The sequence below is a fragment of the Arachis duranensis genome, chromosome 10 (assembly GCF_000817695.3).
Source record: "Arachis duranensis cultivar V14167 chromosome 10, aradu.V14167.gnm2.J7QH, whole genome shotgun sequence".
Classification (NCBI taxonomy): domain Eukaryota; kingdom Viridiplantae; phylum Streptophyta; class Magnoliopsida; order Fabales; family Fabaceae; genus Arachis; species Arachis duranensis.
Genome location: NC_029781.3, coordinates 45,219,925 through 45,229,438, shown reverse-complemented (window position 1 = coordinate 45,229,438; position 9,514 = coordinate 45,219,925).

Here is a 9,514-nt window from a genome sequence, read left to right as displayed (position 1 = left end):
TCAAAATTGGACTAATCTTGTTCCTTTTTTATTGAGGTTCTTTCCAGTTGTAATTATTGGTGCATTTTTACTTTTGTAACCATTTTTAATAAACTCTTAGTTTTCAGTTTACTTTGGGTTAAATGAGTACATGTTTAATACTTCCACACCAATTTTTGCACTTAAGTGATCAAACGCATTGATGATGACTTTCATTTCTCTTCGTGCTTATGATGCATTAAACTTTCATCATCAATGACTTGCACTTCATTTCATGAATGTGAGTATGCTTGTCTTTAAAAATTTTTGAAATTATCCTGGTTAGGATCATTAATTGTTATGCCTCTAACTTCTAACTTTCTTTTCTAACTTTTGGTTTAACTACCTTTCTAACTTCTCTCTTTAATTTTTCCTTTTCCAATCAACTCTTTTTAAATTCTTTTAAGGCATAATAATTTTTATTTCTTAACAGACAAGCATTCTAAATCTTATTGTGTTTAATTTCTTGGAATGCGATTTCTTATTGATTTTAAATTCTATCTTCCGTCCATTCCAAGAAATTATATTTTATACACTCACCTCATGTTTTAGTTCTAACTCTTCTATTTCTTATTTACTATCTGTTTGATTGTATACTGTTTGCTTTCCATTCCTCTAATTTTATTTGATATTCTATATCCCGTGAATTCTGTTTTTCAGGATGGCTGACAAAGGAAAATGCAAAGCTAAGGCCACCTCTAGTAAGAGGAAAAGGTCACATCCATCCGCTGAGTTGGCGAATGTAACTTTATCTACGAGGCAACTTACTGAGAAGGAGAAGGTTGACCTAGCTATGCCTTCCTCCAACCTAGTTAAGTTCGCCAATCTGTATTGTGAGTTCAGATTTCTGCAGTTTCAGCAGCGGAACCTCACTTTGGAGAAGAAGTTGGTTGTTCCCTCTGATATGTCGCAGTTTACTGAGCATCAGATTGAGGAACGCGGTTGGGTATTTCTCGATAGAGATTTGGTGCGAGTGAACTCATCTTGGGTCCAGGAGTTTTACTATAATTATCACCGGGCGACCCTTGATGCAGTTCACCTCAGAGACAGACAGATTATGGTGACAGAGGAGGCTATTGAAGAGATCCTCTATTTCCGGCCAAAGATCAGTGATAAAGATGACTTCCATGTGATGCCAAGGCGTCTTGGCTAGTTTTACTAGCCTTTTCTTTATGTATTTTAGGTAGTTTCATGCATTTTCTTAGGCAATAAGCAAGCATTTGGATGAATATGCACTTACATATTGATCCAAGCAAATATTATGAATTTTACATGATTTCATGGGAATAATGCATGATTTGAATAACCTCATGATCTAAGGCAAGGCTTTGATGCACTTTGTTTGTCTGGTTTCAGGGGAAAAGAAGCAGAGAAGATCCACGTTAGTGCCACTAATGTGGCCATTAACGTAGAGAAAAAGTAAGCTTGCAACGTTAGTGGTGAATTTACTACCACTAATGTCTTCGAAGGCCATTTAAGCCCACGTTAGTGCCACTAACATGGAATAAAAGAGAAGTTCCAACGTTAGTGGTGAAGTTAACACCACTAACGTTAGAAAGGCCAACATAAGCCCACGTTAATGGCCATGTTAGTGCCACTAACGTGGGCATTAACGTGGAGCATAAAGGGAGCTAACGTTAGTGACACTAACTTTGTCACTAACATTGGAAATGTCCTAGGATACCCATGTTAGTGGCCACGTTAACGCCACTAACGTGGGTATTAACGTGGAGCAAGGGAGAAGAGCCAACGTTAGTAGCCACATTAGTGCCACTAACATGGGCACTAACATAGAAGGGGAAGAGGTTTGCAACGTTAGTGACAAAGTTAGTGTCACTAACATCTTCGAGCCAAGATATGTCCATTTTAATGGCCACGTTAACACCACTAACATGGGCTATTAACGTGGAAGAAAGAATGGTTGTAGCGTTAATGGTGAAGTTAGCACCATTAACGTTATCGAAAGTTAGGAAAGGCTATGTTAGTGGTCATGTTAGTGCCACTAATGTTGGGGTTAACGTAGCTCAAGAGGGTTGGGATGTTAGTGACAAAGTTAGCGTCACTAACATCTTCGAACCAGAATTTATACTTAAACATTAACCACACTAACGCCTGGACTAACAAAAATTATACCTAACTCAACTTCTTTCAGCAAGCTGAGCTAAGCCCATTAAGTTTGTAACTGCTTCAATTGAGCAAATGCCCACATCCAAAGACTTATAGACTGAACTGAAGAGCAGAGAAGTAGTATATATAGGGGTAGTTTTAAACTAGAAAGGAGATCGGGATCGGGGGAATCCAAATTTGTAAACACTCTGTATTTTGCTTTATTTGTAATTCAGTTTATCTTGAACGCACTTTTCATTTTCATTTTCAATTTCCATTTCCAGAGCTATGAACAACTAAACCCCTCTTCATTGGGTAATTTATATGCTTTTTGACATTGTTTTTAGGTAATTTTTAGTAGGATCTAGCTACTTTTAGGGATTTTTTCATTAGTTTTTATGCTAAATTTACATTTCTGGACTTTACTATGAATTTGTGTGTTTTTCTATGATTTCAAGTATTTTCTGACTGAAATTGAGGGACCTGAGCAAGACTCTGATAAAAGGCTGACAAAGAACTGCTGATGCTGTTGGATTCTGATCTCCCTACACTAGAAATAGATTTTATGGAGCTACAGAATTCCAAATGGTGCGCTCTCAACGGCATTGGAAAGTAGACATCCAGAGCTTTCTATCAATATATAATAGCCCATACTTTATTTGAGATTAAATGATGTAAACTGGCACTCAATGCTAGTTCCATGTTGCATTCTGGAGTCAAATGCCAGAAACACGTCACGAACCAGAGTTGAACGCCAAAAACACGTTACAACTTGGCGTTCAACTCCAAAAGAAGCCTCTGCACGTGTAAAGCTCAAGCTCAGCCTAAGCACACACCAAGTGGGCCCCGGAAGTGGATTTCTGCATCAATTACTTACTTCTGTAAACCCTAGTAGCTAGTCTAGTATAAACAGGACATTTTACTATTGTATTCAGAGTCTTTTTACCACGTTACATCTTTGGTCTCGGTTTTATTTCATTATTCATTTTAGGAGACTATTGATCACGTTTTGGGGGCTGGCCATTCAGCCATGCCTGAACCATCATCACTTATGTATTTTCAACGGTGGAGTTTCTACACACCATAGATCAAGGTTGTGGAGCTCTGCTGTACCTCAAGTTTTAATGCAATTACTACTATTTTCTATTTAATTCGATTTATTCATGTTCTAAGATACCATTCGTACTTCAATCTGATGGATGTGATGATCCATGACACTCGTCATCATCCATCCTTATGAACGCGTGCCTAACAACCAATTCCGTTCTACAAGAGAGAGCTAGAGTGTGTATCTCTTGGATTCCTGATGCACGATGCATGTTGCCCCTTGCCTGACAACTGAGCCTTCCATTCCGTGAGATCAGAGTCTTCGTGGTATAAGCTAGAATTGATGGCAGCATTCATAAGAATCCGGAAAGTCTAAACCTTGTTTGTGGTATTCCGAGTAGGATTCTGGGATTGAATGACTGTGACAAGCTTCAAACTCGCAATTGTTGGGCGTGATGACAAACACAAAAGAATCAAGGGATTCTAATCTAACATGATCGACAACCGACAGATGATTAGCCGTGCCGTGATAGAGCATTTGGACCTTTTTCACTGAGAGGATGGGATATAGCCATTGACAATGGTGATGCCCTACATACAGCTTGCCATGGAAAGGATTAAGAAGGATTGGATGAAGGCAGTAGGAAAGAAGAGATTCAGAAGGAGCACAACATCTTCATACGCCTATCTGAAATTCCCATCGATGATCTACATAAGTATTTCTATCTTTATTTTCAGTTTATTTACTATTATTATTCGAAAACTCTATCACCATTTATTATCCGCCTGACTGAGATTTACAAGATGACCATAGCTTGCTTCATACCAACAATCTCTGTGGGATCGACCCTTACTCACGTAAGGTTTATTACTTGGACGACCCAATACACTTGCTGGTTAGTTGAGCAAAGTTGTGAAATTATGTTTAGACCATGGTATTGAGCACCAAGTTTTTGGGGCCATTACTAGGGAATCATATTCGAACAACAATTTAAGTATGAATCACAATTTCGTCCACCAAGTTTTTGGCACCGTTGCCGGGGATTGTTCGAGTTTGGACAACTGACGGTTCATCTTGTTGCTCAGATTAGGTAATTTTCTTTTCGTTTATTTTCAAAAATCTTTCAAAAAAATTTTCTCCCTCTATTTTCGAAAAATCCTTCAGAGTTTTTAAGAATGAATTCTAGAGTTTCAAAATGGTTTGCTGAAGCTTGGCTGCCCATCAAGCTTTACACTAACCTGGTATGATTTCTGAGATTTTAATTGACGACTTTGAATTCATTACTTCCTTTTTCCTATATGTTTTTCGAAAAATATAAAATAAAATACAAAAAATTCATAAAATCATAAAAACCAAAAATATTTTATGTTTCTTGTTTGAGTATAGTGTCATGTTTTAAGTTTGGTGTCAATTGCATATTCATCTTGTTCTTGCATTTTTCGAAAATTTATGCATTCATAGTGTTCTTCATGATCTTCAAGTTGTTCTTGGTAAGTCTTCTTGTTTGATCTTTAAATTTTTATTTTGTGTTGTATGATATTTTTCATGTGCATTTTTGCATTCATAGTGTCTAAACATGAACGATTTCTAAGTTTGGTGTCTTGCATATTTTCTTTGCGTAAAAAATTTTCAAAAATATGTTCTTGATGTGCATCATAATCTTCAAAGTGTTCTTGGTGTTCATCTTGACATTCATAGTGTTCTTGCATGCATCATGTGTTTTGATTCATAATTTTCATGTTGTGAGTCATTTTTTTATGTTTTTCTCTCTCATAATTAAAAATTCAAAAATAAAAAATATATTTTCCTTAATTCTCTCAAAATTTCGAAATTTGAGTTGACTTAGTCAAATTTTTTTAAAATTAGTTATTTCTTGCAAGTCAAGTCAAATTTTCAATTTTAAAAATCTTATCTTTTTCAAAACTTTTTCAAAAATCAAATCTTTTTCATTTTTTCTTATTAATTTTCAAAAATTCTTTAAAATATTTTTCAAAAATTTGTTTCTTAATTTTATCTTTATTTTCGAAAATTATGCTAACAATTAATGTGATTGATTGAAAAATTTGAAGTTTGTTACTTTCTTGTTAAGAAAGGTTCAATATTTAAATTCTATAATCTTATTTCTTAGTTTTTTGTTAGTCAAGTAATTAATTTTAATTTAAAAAAATTAATCTTTTCCAACCATATCTTTTTAATCATATCTTTTTATCATATCTTTTTTTAATTTTATCTTTTTTTCAAAAATTTAATTTCAAAATATCTTCTTATCTTCTTATCTTTTCGAATTTGATTTTCAAATCTTTTTCAAACTAACCAATTAACTTTTGTTTGTTTCTTATCTTTTTCAAAACCACCTAACTAATTTTCTCTCTCTAGTTTTCGAAAATACTTCCCTCTTTTTCAAAAATTCTTTTTAATTAATTAATTGTTTCAAATTTTAATTTTAATTTTAATTCCCCTTTAATTTTCGAAAATCATTAACTCCTTTTCAAAAATTGTTTTCGAAAACTTCTCTCACTCATCTTATTCTATTTATTTATTCATTTACTAACACTTCTCTTCATCTCCAATCACTGCCCCTATCCTCACCCTTGTGTTTGGATTATTCATTCTTCTTCACTCTTATTCTTACTATGACATAGAGGATTCCTCTTCTTTTTCTGTTCTCTTCTCTTTCATATGAGCAGGAATAAGGAAAAAGGCATTCTTGTTGAAGCTGATCCTGAACCTGAAAGGACTCTGAAGAGGAAACTAAGAGAAGCTAAATTACAACAATCCAGAGACAACCTTGCTGAAATTTTCGAACAAGAAAAGGAGATGGTAGCCGAACCTAACAACAATAATGCAAGAAGGATGCTTGGTGATTATACCACACCTACATCCAAGTTTGATGGTAGAAGCATCTCAATTCCTGCCATAGGAGCAAACAATTTTGAGCTGAAACCTCAATTAGTTGCTCTGATGCAACAGAACTGCAAGTTTCATGGACTTCCATCAGAAGATCCCTACCAATTCTTAACTGAGTTCTTGTAGATCTGTGAGACTGTTAAGACTAATGGAGTAGATCCTGAAGTCTACAGGCTCATGCTTTTCCCTTTTGCTATAAGAGACAGAGTTAGAGCATGGTTGGACTCTCAACCTAAAGATAGCCTGGACTCCTGGGATAAGCTGGTCACGGCCTTCTTGGTTAAGTTCTTTCCTCCACAAAAGCTGAGCAAGCTTAGAGTGGATGTTCAGACCTTCAAAGAAAAAGATGGTGAATCCCTCTATGAAGCTTGGAAAAGATACAAGCAGATGACCAAAAGATGTCCTTCTAACATGTTTTCAGAATGGACCATGATAGGTATATTCTATTATGGTCTATTTGAGTTCTCTAAGATGTCACTGGACCATTCTGCAGGTGGATCCATTCACCTAAAGAAAACGTCTGCAGAAGCTCAAGAACTTATTGACATGGTTGCAAATAACCAGTTCATGTACACTTTTGAGAGGAATTTCATAAATAATGGGACGCCTCAAAGGAAGGGAGTTCTTGAAATTGATGCTCTGAATGCCATTTTGGCTCAGAACAAAATGTTGACTCAGAAAGTCAACATGATTTCTCAAAGTCTGAATGGATGGCAAAATGCATCCAACAGTACTAAAGAGGCATCTTCTGAAGAAGAAGCTTATGATCCTGAGAACCCTGCAATAGCAGAGGTAAATTATGTGGGTGAATCTTATGGAAACACCTATAATTCATCATGGAGAAATCATCCAAATTTCTCATGGAAGGATCAACAAAAGCCTCAACAAGGCTTTAATAATGGTGGAAGAAATAGGCTCAGCAATATCAAGCCTTATCCATCATCTTCTCAGCAAGAGACAGAGAATTCTGAACAAAGCACCTCTAACTTAGCAAACTTAGTCTCTGATCTGTCTAAGGCCACTTTAAGTTTCATGAGTGAAACAAGGTCCTCCATTAGAAATCTAGAGGCACAAGTGGGCCAGCTGAGTAAGAAAATTACTGAAACTCCTCCTAGTACTCTCCCAAGCAATACTGAAGAGAATCCAAAAAGAGAGTGCAAGGCCATTGATATAATCAACATGGCCAAACCTAGAGAGGAAGGAGAAGACGTGAATCCCAATAAGGAAGACCTCATGGGACGTCCCTCAGGCAAGAAGGAGTCCCCTATTGAGGACCTAAAGGATGCTGAGGCTCATATAGAGACCATAGAGATTCCATTAAACCTCCTTCTGCCATTCATGAGCTCTGAAGACTATTCTTCCCTGAAGAGGATGAAGATGTAACTGGAGAGCAAGTTTCTCAATATCTAGGAGCTATCATGAAGCTCAATGCCAAGTTTTTTGGTAATGAGACTTGGGAAGGTGAACCTCCCTTGCTCATTGGTGAACTAGATACATGGGTTCAGCAAACTTTACCTCAAAAGAAACAAGATCCTGGTAAATTTGTAATACCCTGCACCATAGGCACCATGATCTTTGAAAAAGCTCTGTGTGACCTGGTTTCAAGTATAAATCTTATGCCACTCTCTGTAATGGAGAAGCTGGGGATTATTGAGGTACAGCCTGCCATATTTTTATTGCAAATGGCAAACAAGTCAGTAAGACAAGCTTATGGATTGGTAGAGGACGTGTTAGTAAAGGTTGAAGGCCTTTACATCCTTGCTGATTTCATAATCTTAGACACTAGGAAGGAAGAGGATGAATGCATCATCCTTGGAAGACCTTTCCTAGCCACAGCAGGAGCTGTGATAGATGTTAACGGAAGAGAATTAGTCCTTCAATTGAATGGGGACTACCTTGTGTTTAAGGCTCAAGAATCTTTTTCTTTAACAATGGAGAGGAAGCATGACAAGCTTCTCTCAGTACAGAGTCAAACAAAGCCCTCACAATCAAACACTAAGTTTGGTGTTGGGAGGCCACAACCAAACTCTAAGTTTGGTGTTGACTCCCCACATCCAAACTCTAAGTTTGGTGTTGGGAGTCTACAACATTGACTTGATCACCTGTGTGGCTCCATGAGAGCCTACTGTCAAGCTATTAACATTAAAGAAGCACTTATTGGGAGGCAACCCAATTTTTATTTATCTAATTTTATTTTTCTTTTTTAATGTTCTTTTATGTTTTATTAGGTTCATGATCATGTGGAGTCACGAAAAAAATACTAAAATTAAAAACAGAATAAAAAACAGCAAAAGAAAAATCACACCCTGGAGCAAGGACTTACTGGCGTTCAAACGCCAGTAAGGAGCATCTGGCTGGCGTTCAACGCCAGAACAGAGCATGGATCTGGCGTTAAACGCCAGGATTGCACACTGTGGAAAGCTGGCGTTCAACGCCAAAAACATGCTGCATATAGGCATTGAACGCCCAGAATAAGCTTAGAGCTGGCGTTTAACGCCAAAAACAAGCATCAATCTGGCGTTAAACACCAGGATTGCATACAGAGGGCGTTTTACACGCCTCATTGGTGCAGGGATGTAAATCTTTGACATCTTAGGATCTGTGGACCCCACAGGATCCCCACCTACTTCAACTCACCTTCTCTCTTCTTCACCAATCACCTCAATCTCTCTTCCCCAGACACCTCACCTACCTTCAAATTCAAAATCACTCTCTCCCACCCATACCCACCCTCTCTTCTCCCCCTTGGCCACAACCCACACATCTCTCCCCCTCCTCCATATCTTCTTCTTCTTCATCTATTCTTTCTTCTTTTGTTCGAGCGCGAGCAATATTCTATGTTTGGTGTGGTAAAAGCATAGCTTTTTTTGTTTTTCCATAACCATTTATGGCACCTAAGGCCAGAGAAACCTCAAATAAAAAAAGAAGAAAAAAGGGAAGACAAAAAGCTTCCACCTCCGAGTCATGGGAGATGGAGAGATTTATCTCAAGGGTCCATAGCTCAGTAGAAGAGCATTTGATTGCAAATCAAGAAATCCCTGAGATACCTCAGGGGATACATTTTCCTCCACACAATTATTGGGAGCAACTAAGGATAGGAGCACCAAAATCACTAGGGATCAAGCAACAAAGGCAAGGAAGAGATATAGAGGAGCTCAAAAAGCACCATTGGTCCTTCAAGAAGGCGCCACCCTCAATAAGGTGGACTCATTCCTTAACTTCTTTGTTCTTAATTCTCTATTTTCCGATTTTATGCTATATGTTTAATTATGTTTTTGTCTTTCCTACATGATCATTAGTATTTAGTAACTATGTCTTAAGGCTATAAATAATTCCATAAATACTTCACCTCTCTTAAATGAAAAATATTTTAATACAAAAGAACAAGAAGTACATAAGTTTCGAATTTATCCTTGAATTTAGTTTAATTATATT